This window comes from Dendrobates tinctorius, unplaced genomic scaffold, assembly GCF_039654945.1.
Source record: "Dendrobates tinctorius isolate UK_male_01 unplaced genomic scaffold, ASM3965494v1 ptg000084l, whole genome shotgun sequence".
Classification (NCBI taxonomy): domain Eukaryota; kingdom Metazoa; phylum Chordata; class Amphibia; order Anura; family Dendrobatidae; genus Dendrobates; species Dendrobates tinctorius.
The window spans coordinates 23953218-23973252 of record NW_027361752.1 but is presented as its reverse complement, the minus strand read 5'-3'; the positions used below and the strand labels follow the sequence as shown (position 1 = coordinate 23973252).

The 20035-nt window shown below is 39.0% G+C and overlaps 1 long non-coding RNA gene across 6 annotated transcripts in view; it reads right to left on the bottom strand.

Annotated features, from left to right (window-relative positions):
* Positions 1-20035, bottom strand: part of LOC141097365 (uncharacterized) — an 868065-nt gene that overhangs the window by 233478 nt on the left and 614552 nt on the right. For all 6 annotated transcript variants that reach the window (XR_012233931.1, XR_012233929.1, XR_012233928.1 and 3 more), the window contains one exon: positions 4860-4916. This is a non-coding gene — a long non-coding RNA (uncharacterized lncRNA). The remainder of the gene's footprint in view (positions 1-4859; positions 4917-20035) is intronic.

The window sequence follows — 20035 nt, the reverse complement described above, 5'->3', positions numbered from 1 at the left end:
ATATCGAAATTCCAACTTCCCGATCATTCTGTCAGCCTACATTATCTTTCGCAAGAGAGTTGGGAGACTCTCCATACACATTAGATGGTTGACTGGTTCTACTGAAATTGGCGGGTTCATGACTTTCATGTAATGTGTATGGAAGTCTTTGAACTCAACAGAAATAGATTTAAAAAAATATTCCCTCTTTCGGGGCTTTCATACTTCTGAATTTTCAACAATTATGAAGGAAATATCTTGTTATATGAGGAACCATCACCCAGAACCTACAGACTATGATTAGTCCTAACTTTAAAATTTGTATTATAATTTGCACAAGCCATGTATAAAACCTTTGACTTCCTTGCCATGATGCATTGAGCCTGCTTCTTTCTGCAATCATTCCACTAATGAAATCAGTAGTGTTTGCGATTGTTCCTTCCAATCTAGGCATCTGGCACAGCATCGGTGGAGGATCCAGCTTTCGCACTAATGTAATCTCGCAACCCATAAAATAAAATTAATTTCCTGAAAAAATATGTCTACAATATACTGAGGATTTTATATTTTCTGAATTCTTAAATGGATCCAAACAGTGATAGATACAGACCATGGAGTCCGCCTTCACGATAATAATGTACAAGTAAGACAATAAAAACAACTCCTACAAACCTACGCCCTTAGTGTATGTGCACACGTTAAGTATTTAGCTCCGAAATTTCGGCACCAATGCTACTTCTCTTGGCAGAAAAAAATGGAGAGTAGAATGGGTGCGTTTTTGACAAATTTTTGCTGAAGATTTTTCCCCACTCAATAGTATGTGTGAAATCTACGGCAAAAATACTGAAAAAATTGACATGCTGCAGATTCGAATCTGCTCAAAATCTGCAAGTGAAAAATAAGTAATGTGCGCATGAGATTTTAGGATTCTCATTCACTTTACTGGTTAGGAAATCCTATTTGGTTTTGAGACAAATATGAGCAGACAAATAGATTGACAAAAACAAGACAAATTTGCAATGTGTGCACAGGTCCAGCACACAGAATCTATATGACACCATAATATGGGCCTGTAGGCACTTTGCGCCTCTGTAAAACACTGTCTACTCTTATAGGAAGAAAGCCTTTATAGGACAATACATTCAGCATGTGATGGAACATACCACAATTTTTACACTAATCAATTTTATATTCAGCCATAAAAAAAATTTAGTCTATAGTTTCCATATTGACTGTCTGACCCACACAACAAAATGCAGTTAACAATGTTCCCCGAGTTCTAATATTCTTATATACTGCAGATTATTAATCAATATTTTCCAGTAAATATTACAAAGCTATTATTGGACAATATACTGTAGGGGTTGGTATTGTATTTTATTCTAATATTAATATATATTGATATACAAGTGTAGAATTTTTTTTTTTTTTTTTTTTTTTTTTTAATAAATTAACTTTTCTATTTTTATCTTTCATATAAATATTTAAAAGGTGCAATGTCCAGATGAATGATACAAAACATTTCAATGTACAAGCGCAAAAATTTACTAAAACCAAGTCCTTCAAAAATCCGCATTTCAAGCTTCATAACTGATACTAAAAAGTAAATTCTTAGCGTAAATGAAAGAGGAAAAAAACTATTTTCTTTCTGAAATGGAATTTTTTGTGGCATATCCAGGTTGATACATCAGTTGATATCCATTGTTCGACAAAACCTGGCATAAATCGAAGGTACACTTGCCTGCATATCAGGAAATTACCTAAAAAAAATGGTAGCCTGCCTTATTACAGCCATTTAATTGGAGAGTACACTAATAATGAAGAAAATGTTTAATTAAGGTGAACGGGTGTAAGAACATACAAGCAATCAGCGGCATGAATGCTAATTGTATTGATGCAAAATACTACTGTAAATGAATGGTTTTCTACTTTGTCGTTAGAGCCAATCAGAATAATTACAGGACTACATAAATAACACATAGCATCCATTATTCTGAGATCACAAAAAACAAACAAAACTTTTTTTTATGTTTACGACGGAAGAAATTTTAGTACATATCACAAGTCAATAGGCTTGCCTGAACATAGGGTTAAAATTTTAAAAAAAAAGAATAAAAGTTAAAATACAATCAATATGAACTCATTTTGGATCGTGGACTTGATACAATACGAAAATTAATATGCACCAAAATGCCATAAAAATCTAACAATATTAGGAAACTGATCCATCTTGTGCCACGTACAGGTGATCGCTTATTAGACTAATCTAGGTTTACCTACATGTCTATAGAAAACCCAGAGAAAACGCTGAGTTTTGCCATATGGAAAATTCACCAAAACACAACAACTAGACCTAAAAGCAACATTAGAATTTTGATGACTGCAATCAAAGTAGAAGCGTTACAAGGGTAATTTATACTTTTTTGATCATAGGTCTTGAGCTAAAACTTTGATTGAGACTCATCATGGATTCATTATATATTTTTGCACGTATTCCATTTTTTTTATCCGTACCCAATTTATTCATAGCACTTCGCGCTCATGAATATTGTTTATGTACAAAATGGCCGCCTTCGTTGTGCGAGAGGGATGGGTACAAACAAAGTGGTTAAAACACGTAACAAAATAAATAAATTTGGATGCATGTCTAAGAATTCTAAATTTACTGGACAACTGTCGCAATTTCTACATCTGTGATAATGGTGGATAGGCAATGGTCTAGATGGACTGAACCTTTCGAATTACAAAAATGGAAAAGAATATGAATCTTAAAATATGACAATTTCTTAGCATTTTTACATACATTACTAGGTTCCTTATATAATATCATCCTCCAATGTTTGAAACGGCAACTCTGATATTGTACTAAGATTTGTGCCCCAATTATGAAGATTATTTAGAAAGACTAGAAAGGTTGGGGGGTTTCGATCCTCTTATACCTCTGCTCTCCTCCCCTACATAAAACAATACTAATTTAGCTTAAAATTTTAAACTAATTTTATTTTTATGACGACTGAACTGACAATTACCGTATGTATTTCTCTTCTTTTTCTTTTCAGGTTGCATTATGTTTTTTGACATTATTGATTAGAATATTCTTATATTTTTGTATTCGCGGAACTTTGTGTTTTAAAGACATTCAGGGCTTCCAATTTTGCATCATACAAGTTTTAGAACACAACTGAACACAGATGTTTTGTCTCAGGGGATGACGATTCCTCGATGGTTCAAGTGTGCTCCAAGGAAAGCTAGAAGGTTGTACAGTTAACTCCCAGGGTGTCATTCTAAACCATACAACCTACTACCTCAACCTGGATGCACACAGCTTCCAACGCAGTCCAAATCTTCATTTCTTCCATGTTTTGTAAACTTGCAGGACTCATTTTTTCCCCCACTATTTTCCCCATCTTTATTTTTTTTATAAACACTAAACCGCTATAAAAAAAAAACGACAATCGCGGCATGCTTTATATTAACTGATCGAGAATTAAACGTGGAGAAAACAAAAAGTCGAAATCTAGAAATTCAAGAAAACTTATAAATGAAACATGGTTTAACACTGGAACATGCCAGAAGAAAATAAGTGCTGTACTTCACCAATAATGGTATCAAATTACTCAAGTGTGTTAGTAACTTATATAAAAACGTAAAATTGTTGTTGTAATGAACTAAATAAACTAAAACTAAAAAAGAAAAAAACAAACTGATGGGTTAAAACAAAAAATTGAATAAATAATGCATGTTCTGCCATAAATATGTGCCAAATTTATCTTAAAAAACTTAAAAAAATAAAAACTTATAGATAAGATATGTAGACAGATAATAGATAGATGATATATGATAAAAGATAGATGATAGATGATACATAGATAGATAGATATTCTATCGAATGATTGATAGAACTTTTGGGCATAATTTAAAACTTAAAAGAAAAACAAGAGTTATTAAAAATTACATTAGAATCATAAAATTCAGCAGGTTACTTATAATTTCAACAGGATGAGAAATATGTGGACTCAGAACCTCAATCACACAGACCCACAGAAACGAGCTTGAGCAGAACAATTCACCACAAGATCGGATCTACGGGTTCATGTTCTTAGGCAATAAAGCTTTTGCCTTCCCTTTTATATTTTTTCTTTTTTTAGAGGCAAATAGTAAAATCTTAACAAAAAATTCATGATTTTCTTTTTGAGATGACATTTTTTTTAACATAGCGTTTCGTTCGCATAAAAATACTTCTACGTAATATTTTTTTCTGTCAAAAATTTTTGTCGTTCAATCTTTCTTTTCCAAGCTACAGTATTTTTCTTTAAGACAAGTTATGAGTAGATTAGGTTGGCCCTATTACCTAATGATAGTGAACAAAAGATAAGGTACAGGGTAAAATCTAGACATACTATGACACAGCGTCAACAATGCATTATGGGATACAAGCCTGGACTGTATGGGGTTTTTTTTTTCCTTCTTTTTTTTCCCCACTTTTTAAAATTCCCATAGAACACATTCATGCGTTAAATTCAGTTTCTGGTATTACAAATGTTACTACATTGGAATAAAACGGGAAACCTTTTTGAAAAAAAAACAGATGCTACAAACCGTCAGAATCCGACGCGCAATGATGGAAAATAACTTTTTATTCCAAGATTTAATCTGTTGCGAAAGTAAAAACAAACACACAACACACATACATATTTATACACTTGTCAACCAATGAGAAGGATTTTGGCAGCGGCAGGTTGATAAATTGTTAGGGGGGCTTTTTTTTTAGCTCCTTCTAAGACTGATGTGGCTAATTTAGAAATGAGAATCACTTGCAACAAAACATAAGAACATGTTAACCATTAGCATTAAAGAGCGATATTCCAGGCTCCCTTTACCTTTGCTGATAGCTTGGAAACTTCACAACTTCAGTAACTTTGATCCTCTTGGGCTGTCTGAAATTATGACATCAGAATTAGTAGACGTGATATAAAAAAAAATATATTAAAAAATTCCTAGGTTTTCTATATTTTTAAAAATAAAGACCTAGTATAGCCAATATATATGTAGATAATAGATAGATATACAAATTTTATACACATTCTTGACCTTAATTTTCTGATTATATTTGCCGGTACAAATATAGGTTTATTAGAGACATTCTAAGCAGAAAAGATTATATGGCCCTAAAATACTACAACTGCAAATGTCAAATTTGAAAAATTTCCATAAATTTTCAAAATTCTAGCCAAAATGAATGTACATTTAATAAAAAAAAGTTAAGTAGTCCCCAACATATCCATATATATGTATATATAAATTTATACACACACATATATATATATATATATATATAAAGATAGGTGTATAGATAAGCTGAGGACTACTTATTTAGTAAATGTGTATTTCGGATACAAATTTGACACTTATGGATATATATATATATATATATAGTTAAACATATATAAATAATATCATCCAAATGTTTTAAACGGTCAGGGCATTATTTATTACTTTTCCTTTGATGTTGTCATTTTTCACATTTATTGGAAAAAAAAAAAATACATATATATATATATATATATAATCAACCCGATTTTTTAACAATTCAGATAAATATTCTTCATTTTTCATGTCTCAAACCTTTACTTTTCTATTAAAAAACAGGAAACACACTTTTCTTTTGGACAATCTCAATTACGATAATGCACTTAACTTTGAAAAAAAAAAAAAAAAGAAGAAGAAGAAATACAATAACAAGGGGGGAAAAAGTAATATCTAGTATTCCTAAGTGCACGAAACAGAAGTAAAACTGAAAAATTTACTATCATTCCAGCCAAATACATACTTTAATCCTAGCCTCTACTTCGCATCTAATTATAAATGAACTTAATTAAAAAAGCAAACAGGTATGCGAGCAGAATGTTTGATACTAAAATGATGCCGTTAAGTAGCTGTGGGATAGAAAGACAAAAAAAAAAATCTTATAATCTACACCATGCTCAGCTCTGCGTGTTAATCTAAAATACAAGTCCTGTTATATTAAAAAAAATATAAAAAACCAAGTATAATATACACAAAGAATGGCATTTACGTGTGATGGATGACTGCCAAGTACACATTTCTATATAAGTAAAAAGTAGACTATACCTGGTGAAGTTCACGGCTGCATGGCCTATTCCACCAAAATTAAATGCTTGGACAAAAAAAAAAGTATCTAAAAAAAATTAAATTATATTTAAAAACGTATAAATATTTCCATTATATGAAGCTGTCTTTCCAGAAAGTCTATAATGCATCCTGATTTTTTTTTTTTGGCAATTCACTTCTCAGGATTCCAGGCACAAAGCACTGCACAAAATCATCACCAATCCTTGCCGCGACAATCTGCACCACGGTAGAGGTGGGAGATCCCATGATATGTATGTAGGCAGCTTGCATTTTATAAAATAAGGGAAATGATCTGCCGGAGCAGGAGGGGGTCAGAGAGGCAGGTTGCCAGTATGCTTCAGTGTAGAGCAATGAGCTCATGTTGTATGCTGTCACCCCATTTGCCTGTTAATTATCCAAACCAGAACTTTTTACTTTGCCAGCCGTCGCAATATTCAATCGGATGTACGAAATGTCGAATGCCTCTTAAAATACATATGCAAAATGTATTCGGCGAAAATAATATTTACATTTGTCTTTATCTGTGTGAAGATACGCAGTAAAAAAAAAAATGTATCAGGCGTGAAAGGGACAGCCTCCTGGTGGCCTGCCAAAGGAAAAGAAAGCCGGAATAAAGACGAACTTGTGCTTCAAAGCTGAATCGCTTGCTGAGTCTGACTAAAGTCAAGTTTTTAAAAATCCGCCATTTTCTGTGCCTTGAAAGAAGAAGAGGGGGGAAAGTCAGCATGGATGTTGCTATCCAAGACCCCTTGGCATCCACACAAAATCTCAGCCGTACGGTCACATGATCCTCTGCCAAGTCGGGAATGCATTCCCATAAACCATTCTGTTGATATTGCGAAGGCAGCTATTGTCTGGCGTACTGTACACCCTGAGCTCAGCCCACTCTTCATTAAATTAGCCGGAAAAAAAAAAACGCATCACCTTTGGGGGTTGGGAGTCATGGAAACGTCTACCTGGCATGCTGCCCACTTTCTCTGCCCATCAGCCAGAGATGGAATCGTGGCTGCCTAATAGGATGATGACTAGGAATGCAAAGTTGTCCAGAGTGAATCTGATTCATTCTCGTAGAAACTCTTCAAGCTACTTAACAGCGATGAAGAGAGACGGAGAGAAAAAAAAAATCTCCTACAAGATGTTACTGCTTGTTAGATTTTCAAGCGTTTCAAAAATTGCCTTCAAATCCTTTAAAAAAAAAAAAAAAAATCAAACCGTGTCCTGTCAAGCCCCTGGACTGCATTAACCTCTTTCTAGCCTTAGCCTTGAAAGATCCTGCACCAGGCAGTGCTGCATTGTAGAAAACGACTTTTCTAGTTTTCCACAGCTTTCGGGAAAGAAGAGAAACCTGTGACTGGGTAGACAGTAAAAAAAAAACTTCATCCCGGGCTTAGAAGAGTTAAATCTGACAATTATTCCCTCCTGTCATGGAAGGGGTGAGCTGTAGGAGCTGCCAATAGCTTGTCCTTTTCAGACTTGTTAAAGTATTGTATAACGGAACCTTTTAAATCTTGTTCGGTGCAGTCAGACTTAAAATTCCTTAGAAAGTAGATGCACAGCAATAGCCAGCAGCGATGGCAAATACAGTATTGCAGAATTCTAGCTGGAAGTAATGCCCCGAAAAAAAAAAAACTGTTTAGATTCCAAAAGTACGCCTCTCCTTGCTCTTAAGTTTAAAGCACCCGTTGCTGCTAAAAAAAAAAATCACAAAGACTTGGAGTAAAAGTAAAAATAAATTCATGCCTTTACCCCTTGAGATAAAGTTGATGTAAGTCTGAGGTTAGTCATCTAGAGTCAGCCTGTGCACTGTAGCAGCTACGATATGGTATAAGTAAGGGTCGTTGTATAAGCTACGGCATCCAACTATGTGCCGCTCCTCCCTAAAATTATTGAATAATTGTTATCAGCTTCTTTAAATGGAAATACTCAAAAAGATATTTGATACTTTCAATAAAATTACTATAGAAGTCCTAGCATATGCACATCAATATTTGCTTATTAAATCAATATGGTAAAAAAAGGGGTCTGGAGGAGAACAAGGGTCAGCAATCCTCGAAACACAAGAAAGACTGGAAAGAATATTCTTCATCAAAAGATTGATAGTAAAGAGGGAATCAGCCTGTTAGCTAAGTCTAAATGAATTAATCCTCGCTAGAGTATATGGATTTTCTTGAAGGGTTCCTCTCATTAAGATATCATTCTTTAATTAACAGTAGAATGCCCCTATATATAGTATCGCCAATAGCAGATTGGCCACCAGTTGCCCAAAAATTGTCGATGGACACCCTTTACTTGGAGCTAAGGTTTTCAACTTAGAAAATTTGTACCCCAGAGAGGTACTGTACATTCAATGTCTCCAGTCAGGACCTACATTATTTTCATGTTGTGCTTTGAAAAGTGTAGCACAATCATGATTCCAGTCTTTGGGATATGTGGCCATAATTAAGTTGGAAGTATTTGGATTTAAAAAGTTTAAGAACACTGGTTTAGGGTCTGGGTTTTCATTTTTGGTATGGGAATAGGTCTGTCATAAAGAAACCGTACATGATTGTAACTAGAATTTGTCACGATAGCACTCTTCGTGCAAGACTGGTAGCTGTTAATAGAGGTTCTATGGACAGGATTAGCACAAGCCACTTCATTTACCAGATTGCCCTGATCTCCACCCTTTAAAGACTATACAGGGATCTGGACTGGAGTCACAGAGTGAGCTGCTGCCTGGTGGAGATGCTGGTGGCAAGAAGGGACATCATGCAGGGTTAATACCTAGAGGTTACATCAGAGACAAAATCAGAACGTAAGCGGGTGGTCAAAATATAAGCCGAAGTAGGGAATAAGATAAATCAGGATAACACAACAGGTGCACAGAACAGAGTTAAAGACCAGGGAAGTAGAACTATGGACTGGCAGTGGATGTAATGCCGGGGTAACACTTGCGAGTGCAATGTGAGAAACTTGCGCGAGTCAATAGACTTTTCTTTTCGACATAATATACCATCCATATGAATCATAGAGTTGAGAGAGATAGCTTTCTCCCAAGTCCTCATTGGCTGACATCTAAGATGTATGGCCAGCTCCCTGAGGAAGCATCGCGAAACATGCGTTGGAGCGTGAGGTGGAGGATGAGCAGTGCATGATGATATTTTGGGTTTGTAGCTTTTTTATTATCTTTAAATTGATGTGACTCTTATCTATCTATTCACTATGAATTGAACTCTATATTATTTAGTCTATTATGAATTAAGATCTGCATTTTTTTATTGTGTACTGACACTTTATTTGTTGCATTTCTATATTCATATTTTTGCACTCGGCCCTTTTTTAACTATTATATACATAGATAGGGATATCAAGAACCAAGCACTTTTTGATTATTTACAAGGTCTGTATAATTTTCAGTTTAATTATCTTGTCCTGATCTCTAGGTCACTCTTTACTATATATTTACATTATATATTATGCGATGTACATGCATCTTCATTTATTTTATATTGTCTGTCTTGTCATATATGGTTTTAATCCCTTTGCGACCTCCGCCGTACTAGTATGGCGGAGGTCGCTTCCCTCCCTTTGTTGTGGGCTCTGGTGCTGAGCCCAAATCTTTCCTGGGACATGTCAGCTGTTTCGAACAGCTGACATGTGCCCACAATAGCCGCGGGTGGAATAAACTAGTTAAATGCCGCTGTCAAACTCTGACAGTGGCATTTAATGCGCACTTCTGGCCATCAGGCCGGAAATCCTCCCACCTGTGACCCCCAGCATGTGATCGCAGGTCACCAATTCATTGACATGACAACCAGAGGTCTCCTGGGGATCTCTATGGTTCTCACTGCCATATTGCTATGAGCGCCACCCAGTGGTTGGCGCTCCATAGCAAGTGAGTAATTCTACTACATAGAGGCAAACTGATCATCTCTTCTATGTAGCAGAGCCAATCGGGTTATGGCAGCTTCTAGCCTCCCATGGAGACTATTGAAGCATACCAAAAGTAAAAAAAACATATTTTTAAAAATATTAAATAAAAATATATAAAAGTTTAAATTACCCCCATTCGCCCCTTTCAAAATAAAACAATAAAAATAATCAATCATACACATATTTGGTATTGCCGCGTTCAAGCCGACGCTGCAGGCAGATCCTCTGGGACAGATGGTAAAAGGCAGCAAGATATAAGAGCTCCCCACAGGTAGAGCTGTAGTCCCAGGGCAGTGGTAATAGGTGTTGAGGAAGAGGGTGTAGTGTTAGGCACAGAGATGTAGCAGTGCTGAAGGGGTTGCAGGAAGAAGGTAATGACACAACAGGGTGCAGTTTACTTTACCTTTACTTTGCTTTGTAAGTGCAGTCCAGGGTCCAGATTACAGATGGCACAAGAGCGGGTTAGCCTGGAAGCAACTTAGGAATCTCTCTACGCAGATGAGTTGTGTAGTCTCTTTCCTAGCGCTTATATGAGGTACTTGCAGTTCTGAGTTACACTGAAGTTCCTCTTGCTTGCTCTCTTTTAGAACTCCCCTCGTATGGCAGGCAGCCGTAGCCTCCTCTTTCTCTGGCCCACACTCGTTACTGCTGTGCCTCGGAGTCTTAGTTGGGAACAGAACATTTACAGCTTCTCGTTCCTCCGGTTTCTGCTGCAGGACCATCAGCATCCATACAACCTCGGATACCGGACTCCGGACCATGCGCTACAGCTAGAAGTGAGCCTGAATTCCACTCAATCCTCCAGCTCGTCTCTCCCACATCCACACACTTCACCTTCTCCACACGAACTCCTCCAACTTCCCTTTTCTGGCCCCAGAGAACAGCTCCTCAGCAGGTTGGTTCAGAGCTCCCTCTGCTGGCCTGGAGTGGGAACTGTGGTGTGTTCTGTATTTGTCTGATAGAGAGACCCTTCATTGCTTCCAAGCATGACATCACCCTCCCTAGGAGGAAAGTAATGCCACTGTGGTGACCATACTCCTGGGGTTGCCACACATACGATTTGTGAAAAAAGGTTTGCATGGTGGATGCAGTTTGGTAAATGTATCTTTTTAGATGATCTGTTTACAGATTATGTTTTTATTATTTTTTTATATTTTGCAACTTTTGCCACATCGCTATTAACGTTCAAAGATCCTGAAAGGTAAGGAGCGGTCGTGCATAGATAAAGTGTTATCTGAGAATGCTTGGATGCTAACCAAGTGACTTTGGCGTCCTCGAATAATATGTTCGAGTCCCCGTGGCTGCATGTGTTTCTGCTGTTGAACAGCCACGAGTCATGCAGCCACGGGGACTCGAACATATTTTTCGAGGATGCCAAAATCACTCGGTTAGCACCTGAGCAAGCTCAGATAACACATTATCCAAACACAGTCACTCATTACTAATCCTGAAGTATTGCCGCATTCAGACTTATTATTGAGCCCTCACAATATGGTAAAATGTCGTACTCTCATTAGATGGCAGCATTATATTGAAACAAAACACAGACAACACTGCATACACCACTGACATTAGGTGATTGTCAAGCTCCTGTAACAAATCTGCCTCCTCCCTCAGTCATCCTCCTACATAGCCATATCTGTGGATGACACTGAGCATGCCCACAACACTCTCCAATAGAAGTCAATGGCCCAGATTCGGCAAAGTATTTACATCTTTTTGGCATAAAACTGATTGAAAACAAATGGGCAAAGCTATAACGGGATCGGGCGGGACAACGCTCGCTTGTCTAATTAACGGCACCTTACGCCACAAATTATACCCCAGTTCGGACTAATTTGTGCCGAGGCGCCTGGAGGCGAACAGCACTCTAAAGTTGCGACTGATTCATTAAACTTAGTGAATTAGTCACCAGTCTTAATGAATTAGGGCCAATGAATTTTTTGTTCTTGTGTCCTGGTGTCTGCTGAAAAGAAAATGTCTGGAACTTCTGCTTTGGTTTTGTGCCCACATTACCACAAAGAAAATATCTTTTTTTATATATATACTATGACTGTAAGTCATGAGAGAAGCTAAGTATATCTGTTCTATATTTGGAAGTTTTACATCAAAAGACATAATAAAAAAAAGTTGTCTTTTAAAGGTCTTAAGGGGAACCTGCCACCTGTTTTGGCCGCTATAAGATGTGGCCACCGCCTTTCAGGGCTTATCTACAGCATTCTATAATGCTATAGATAAGCCCCAAACTGACCTGGAAGAGAAGTAAAATAACTTTTATTTTACTCACCCAGGTGGGAAGTCCGGTCGATGGGTGTCACAGGTACTGGTCCGGCGCCTCCCATCTTCTTGCGATGTCGCCCTCCTGCTTGCTTCCTGGCTCCCGGCATCAGGCTTCTGCGCAGGCATACTTCTCTGACCTGTTGAGGGCAGAGCAGATTCCTGCAGTGCGCAGGCGCTGGGTTTCTCTGACCTTTCCCGGCACTTGCGCACTGAAGTACTTTGCTCTGCCCTCAACAGGGCAGAGAAGTACGCCTGCGCAGGAGCACTATGCTGAGGAGCTATGATTCAAGCCGGAGAGCGGCATCGCAATAAGATGGGAGGCGCAAGATCTGGACCTGCGACACCCATCGGACTGGCCCCCCGGGTGAGTATAATTAAGCTTATTTTTCTTATCTTTCAGGTCAGATCGGGGGATTATCTACAGCATTATAGAATGCCTTAGGTAAGCCCGGAAAGGTAGTGGCCGCATCTTATAGCGGCCAAAACAGCTGAGAGGTTCCCTTTAAAATTACGTAAATACAATCTCAAATAAACAACACATGACACATTATATCACGTCATTTACTAAAAACTAGGCCAAACATCAGGGGAAAAATTAAATACATCCCATGAATCAATAGCTTCTAGAGCTACCTATAGCAGCAATAACTTATTGTAATCTTTTCATGCATGACTTTATCAATCTCATAATTTTGGATGATTTTTTTCAAACTCCTGCAGAAATGTTGCTTAACTTCATTGAGGTTTGTGTGCATTCGTTTATGCAACATTCTCTTATTGGGTTGAGGTCTGGACTTGGGTCTTGGGTTTGGACTGGGTCACTGAAACACTTTGAGTCCTTTATTTTTCAGTCATTCTAATGTAGATTTGCTGCTGTGCTTGGGATCATTGTCCTGTTGAATGACCCAGTTTCGACCAAACTTTAGCTTTTGAATAGATAACCTCACATTTAATTCAAGAATACTTTGGCATACAGAGAAGTTAACGTTTGGTTTAATGACTGCTAAGTGTCTGGGTCCTGTGGCTGCAGAACAAGCCCAAATCATCATCTCTAAATCACCATGATTGACAGCAGGTATGAAGTGTTTCTCTTAGCTTTTACTAACTGTGGCTCCTCTGTCCAAATGATATTGTTCCGGATGTCTTGTGGTTTGTTTAGATGGAACTTTGCAGAATTTATCCACGCTGACATTTTCTTTTTTAAAAAAACCCTGGCAACCTCTGCAAACAAGCCAAATGTGTTCATTCATCAGTCGCTTGCTAATTATACTGTCATGTAATTGGACATTTAATATGCTAACATAGGCCTTTAGAGTTGGAGCTCTAGCTCTTTGGTGTTTTTTTTTAACAATTTCTCTGAGCATTGCATGACCTGATTTGGGGTCAAAATGTGCTAATAACTCTTGGGAAGATTGTCAGCTGTCTTGAATGTTTTCCACCTGTAAATATTCTTTCTCACTGTAGCATGTTGGACTTCAAACTATTTGAAAATGGCCTTGTAGACCTTCAAATTATTTTTATCAGATTTATTCCCACCACCAACGAAAGCCTCCTCTAAACTATTAATGTTTGATTAAATCTTTTAAGGATGGATTCTATATTCCAAACGTGAGTAGACAGCTACAGATTTTGAGACTTGAATCCTTAAGCATTTGATTTAGGATTCACATTTTTGTAGAATCCTGAATCCTTCTAATTCCACGACGTCTCCACAATAGTTCCTATTTGTCCCAGTTGGTAGAGAGACCGGAGCACTTCATAAAGGATTCTATAAGCAATACCACATTAAGAAGTAAGAAATCTGTGTCCAGAAGAAACAGCATAAAATCATTTGTAGACGATAAATCTCTCCTCCCTGTCGCTTCACCAACATAACACAATGCCTTCTAATGAATCAATGGAGATCATGAAGAGTAGAGGGAACAGCCTTGCCATATGCAACTGCCCAACTTGAGGGCTTCAATCTAAATATTGATATGGTGAAATTTATCATGTGCTGTTTTTTTTATCTGAGGTTGCATTTCTCAGATTTTAAGACCTTCTAGGGAAATTTATTTAAATTATGTCCTGAAACATAAAACCATAAAATTTTAAAAGGGTACACTTAGTTTTTCATGTGACTGTATTTACAGTACATATAGGTCCCTTTATAATTTTCTCTGGATATTCAGACTGGTCCAATTAGTGCCGACAGTGTGATAATATTTCGGAACCCATCATGGATGGTTCAAAATACTGCTAAAAAGCCTGCTAAAACTAGTCCAGATCCAATATTCAATTGGTGGCACTATATGAAAGCTGCCATGTACGAATGTCATCCGCCAAATGGAAACAACCTGCAAAAAATCAACCGTAGCAAATACATTGGAAACTTACTAACTAAAATATAGTGGTTAGAAGAACATAGTAGTTTTCTTTCAAAATCATGCCATTTCTGTCCACGCTTAGGGTTTTGGTTTTCCAGCTCAGATGTTCCGTTTTGGGTGCTTTTTGGGGCTATTTTATTTTTTTACTATTGGCCTAAGAACTAACGGGCAGGAAGTTGCTCCTGACGGCGATTCTGCTGCTTCATGTCAACCAATCAGTTCTTCCTCTTTGGAGCTGCTGATTGAGCCAACTGTCTGTCAGGATGACATTGGCATTCACACTCCATCAACAGAGCGGAGCAGAAGAGAGGGAAACTGCAGAATCGCCGTCAGGAGCGGTCTGTGACTGTTCTGTGCTGACAGAGATAAGCAGTGGGAGGAACAGACCTAGCCTCATAGTAAAAACATAAAATAGTCTTGGATAGCTCCATTGAATAGGATTGAGCAGCAATAGCAACCCATGGACAAACATGGTATATATATATATATATGTGTGTTTCTAATATCACAGATCATGGTACATTTGTACATTTCCTAACTAATTTACAAGATTAAACCAAAAATCTGATGGGCAATGGATAACACAATTAGTTTTTCTGTGACACAGTTTAGTAAATAAGGCCCATTGAGCACAGGGAGAGAACTGTGGGGTGCTAAAGAATCATTCAATAGGAATTATGAAGGAACCTCTACTTTTTAGAAAATGTTGATGAAGCCATTCGGGAGCAGAATTTTTGGATGGGACTTGTATAGTGAATTTATTGTATTACACTTTGAAGAGAAAGACATCAAACATCCCGCTGCAGCATACTGCTGTTCTCCAAATGTTCCATGACAGACTGCAGCAAAATTGCAATTGTGATTAAAACAGTGTGTAAGATCTCAAAACCTGAAGTGGATACAAGAGAAAATGATGGGCGCACAAAGAAGTGTCCACCACCTAGGAGACCTAAGACTTCCGTAGTTTACACGTCTTTATGGGGCTGATTTTTTCAATTCCACATCCCTTCTTACCAACAGTGCTGGTTGTCTAAGACTTTCCTGCACTGGAGCTCAAAAAGGACGTCCACCTAAAAGTGGATGTTTGGGGTCATTCCATGTCTTTATGGAGGAATGATTGGGATGGGTTTTATATGTCCAGATTTTTGTCATTTAAATGTTGTAAATCAAAGAATATTCTAACCATTGCTGAGACCACATTTGGGGACAGTTTTCTTTATTCCCTGAGTTGCACGGATTTGTGGCTAAAAGTAGTTTCTGCAATTGGGTTTCGCTATGTTGTATCTTGTGCCGTTAGTAACCTCTGTGCTGCGCTGTCTATCATTGGCTGCAGAATGAGTTAACTCAGAATCTGTCGGTGTGCTCGTTCAGACAATCTGATAAGGAGAGTTGGTAATGCTTACCGTTCTGATCTCCTTTCAGCTACTTTATGTACACAAACCACTTCAAAGATCAATGTGTCAGGAAGCATAGAACCTTTAAAATTCAAATCATGCAAACTTTTTTTTTAATGAAACACAATAGTGAAAAATAATATTAGCCCCAAATGCATGTATTAAAAAAAAAGGGCTCCAAAAGGTCTGCAGCCACTTCAAGCCTCCAATAAAAACTATTTACATGGATAATTCATACACTGCTTACCATCTTTGGATCTTGATCTATCATGTGAATGGGGTCTGAGAATTTATTCCTGTCTACAGTATGATAACAGTGAGGAGCAGCTGGAGCAGAGGGGCAATCAAGCATGCATGCTCCCACCTTCCCTCCTGCTTGTTTTCCATCTAACTTCACTCCCGCTTCCTTAATGACAGCTTGGACTTTATAGGAGCCAAAGAAGGGCAGATATAGATGGAAAACAAGTATATGTAAGTGGGAGGGTGGCCTCAGTTTATGGCCATATAAAGGGTGTTTTTTTTAAACAGTCATTTTGCACATGGTAACCTTTTGCTTTAAAGAAATGGAGAGACTATCATGCACATGTGTGGCCATTTCCTTCTGGGAACTGCCATATAAGGGAGAAAATGCAGATTAGATATTAGATAAAACTTTTCGGACAGTGAGGGTGATCAATGAGTTTAACAGGCTTCCATGAGAGGTGGTGAGTTCTCCTTCAATGGAAGTCTTCAGAGGCTGGACATACATGTATCTGAGATGGTTTAATGAATCCTGCATCGAGCAGGGGGTTGGACATGTTGACCCTGGAGGTCCCTTCCAACCCTAACATTCTATGATTCTATTGTATATTTCACTGAAGATGGACAACCAATCCATCAAAGGATTTATCCGCTACTATTCAATTTTTCTTACAATATGCCTAAGCACTAACAGGCAGATAGTTGCTTACTACCGGCCTGTTGTGTCCAGTGCCAATCTTTGTTGGTATAGATTGGCCACAGGTGGCTCTTGCCGGCGATTCTTTGGTTTCCGCTAACATCACGTCAACAGAGCAGCGGCTTTTCTTCTGTTCTGCTCTGTTGATGGGGTGTAACAGCTGACTACATGCTGAATGACAGCCGACTCCCTGATGTCTAACTGCATGGAACTGGCAGTCAATTAGCATGACTTCTGAAGTTGCGCCCTGTTGACAGAGCAACCCGGAAGAAGATCTTCTCTGTTGACATTGAGCAGCTGATTGATCGGCAGAGTAGGGGTGATCAGAGACCACTCTATGCCGACACCTGGTAGAATAGGGAGTTAGTTAGCAACTACCTAACTGAGTTTTGAGGCCTCTAGTAAAAAAGAATAGTCTTGGATAACTCCTTTAAGCATAATATGATCCTAGATGCAATGTTACGAAATATCCACATGGAGCAGAATCGTTTCAGATATTTCTTTGATGAAACATCTGTTATGGGGTTGAATATGCAGAACTTCTTTAAAAAATAAATCCATGGAAATGAATAGGAAAAACAAATGTGCCACATGTGAACTTACCCTAAAAGACCCAACTAACAGGGGCAATATGAACACATAAAAGCCATCATCTTTCTCTTTTGGATAGTTATTTGCAGTTTAAAATTAATCTGGAATTGCTCCACGTGAGATGACGATTTTTTTAGTCTTGTTCTTCCGAATGATAAAGCAGAGAATTTCCTGCACCTTGGGAACAGCATGCATAACTTTGGCTTGGCACGCTGCCTCTATTCTGTACTCAGGTTTGCAACGGGAGTTAATATTATTTAAATCTATTGATATGACAGGTGTACTTATATAATCATTCAGCACATTCATGCATTGTCTGCAAACCTATGCAGTTTATATCTTCATTTTCCTGCCAGCAGGTTCTATATTTCTATTATTGAGGTCACATTAGGCGAAGGAACGGTGTTAAATCTAGAGATATAGCTAAACTTTGTGCATCGGTGCCAACCTGGACAGATGTCGTCACAGAGCAAGTCAGACGATAAGGAATAGCAATTATCTTATTATTCGAGGATTGCCAATCATGGTAGAATCTTAGGGTCCCGTTTCACATAGCGATGCACCAGCGATCCCAACAACAATACGACCTGGTAGGGATCGCTGGTGCGTCACTACATGGTCGCTAGTAAGCTGCCAAACATGCAGATCTCTTCAATGATGCACCAGCGATCCCGACAACGATGCGACCAGGTAAGGATCGCTGGTGCGTTGTCACACAGCAGCTATTCTAAACGATTCCAGCCTGCGTCCCTGAGTTCTGCGTCCCCAACAAGGTCACTCGTAGGCGTCAGACACAGCGATGCATGCTGGCCAGCGGGACACCAACGATGAAAAAATGGCCCAGGACATTCGAGCACGATCAGTGATATCCAGCGGGAGGGGGTTGGGGGCGGTCGCCGCTATGTGTCACATGTAGTGAGATCGCTGTCGAGATCGCTGTTGCGTCACAAAATCGGTGACGCATCAGTGATCTCGCTTTGTGAGACGGGGCCTTAATGGTATGTTTCCACAGTATTGGCAGCGCTTTGGTGCTCGTACTGTGATATGCTTATAAATTGTCAGTAGGTGGGACTACAATGTCGCTGATGTGAGACACAGGAAGAGGAAGTTCGGCCATCTTAAGGCAGTCTCCAGCTAATGAGAAGAGAGAGCATGTGCTGGAGAAGAATCTGACAATATCCTCTTGTGGAATCACCTCACCGAGACCAGAGCAGCAGCAGATTGGAGCTGAACTTGTCTGTGACCAATACCTGTCCCAATGTGAGGAGGTTTCTGCCAGGAATGTGGCTAAAAGAATGAAAAGGCCAGGAACTAGAGTGAGAGGTGTTCGGATCGGCAGAGGAGTTAAGCCGCAACCATCAACGGTACCGCTGACCTGTTGGAGGAGCCCTGCATCCGTCTGATTGTTTGTCCACAGCAAACCCGGGTCGGCAAGAACACTATGGCCTACTGCGCTGCCGTAAGTGAGTAATCGTCCACGCACCACACTACATTCTGATGCTAAAAGACTTAAGGCTGGGATGAAGCCTATAGTTAGGCATATGGACTGTTCAGGCCATGTTCATTGCCAAAATCAGTATCAAGAACTTTTGGATTTGTTGCCACACTTCCTGTTTGTTTCGTAACTAAGAATCCTATACTACACCAAGGTGCCGACACGGCACGCAACGGACCCAAGACCAAACTTGAGCTTCCTTTTGTTTCAGGAGAGAGCGTTTCTGTGGAACATTATAATACGGGCAGTCGTTCAACTTCGATAGACTTTGTTCACAGCTAATTCGATGATAGAGATGGTTAATTTTGGAGTATTTTTAATATAAACGGACTATTTCTTTGAGTTCATTAAGACCATATCGGGACCGGAGAGGGATATTTGGTTGGGGAATAGAAGTAAATGTTAGTAAGATTGTAAACTGTTGTGCTGAACTGCATATAATTAATCCAGTCTCCAGGGTGTAACAGGTAAGGGGCAGATGGTTTTGTGGCGCCCCCAGGAGTATGGTCACCACAGTGGCTTTGCCTTCCTCCAGGCGAGGGTAATGCCAGGCTTGGAGGCAATGATGGGTCTCTCTCGCAGTCAATCTAGGCATGCAACACAGTTCTACTCCAGGCCAGCAGGGGGAACTCTGAACCGGGATTAAGGGGAGGAGTGCTCTCTGAGGGCCAAGAGGAAGGAGGGGAGAGTTAGTCTGTGGAGGGTGAAGTGTGCAGACGTGTGGAAGGAGCGCTGAGATAGAGCTGAGAGGAAGAGCTCATCTCCAGTAAGAGCGCATGAACTGGAGCCTGGTCTCCACGGCTGTATGGACACTGATGGTCCTACAGCAGACACCAGAGGAGTAGAAGGCTGTAAATGCAATACTCCCATCTAAGACTTGAGGGCACAACAGCAACACGGATAGTGAGCCGGAACTTAGGAGTGAGGA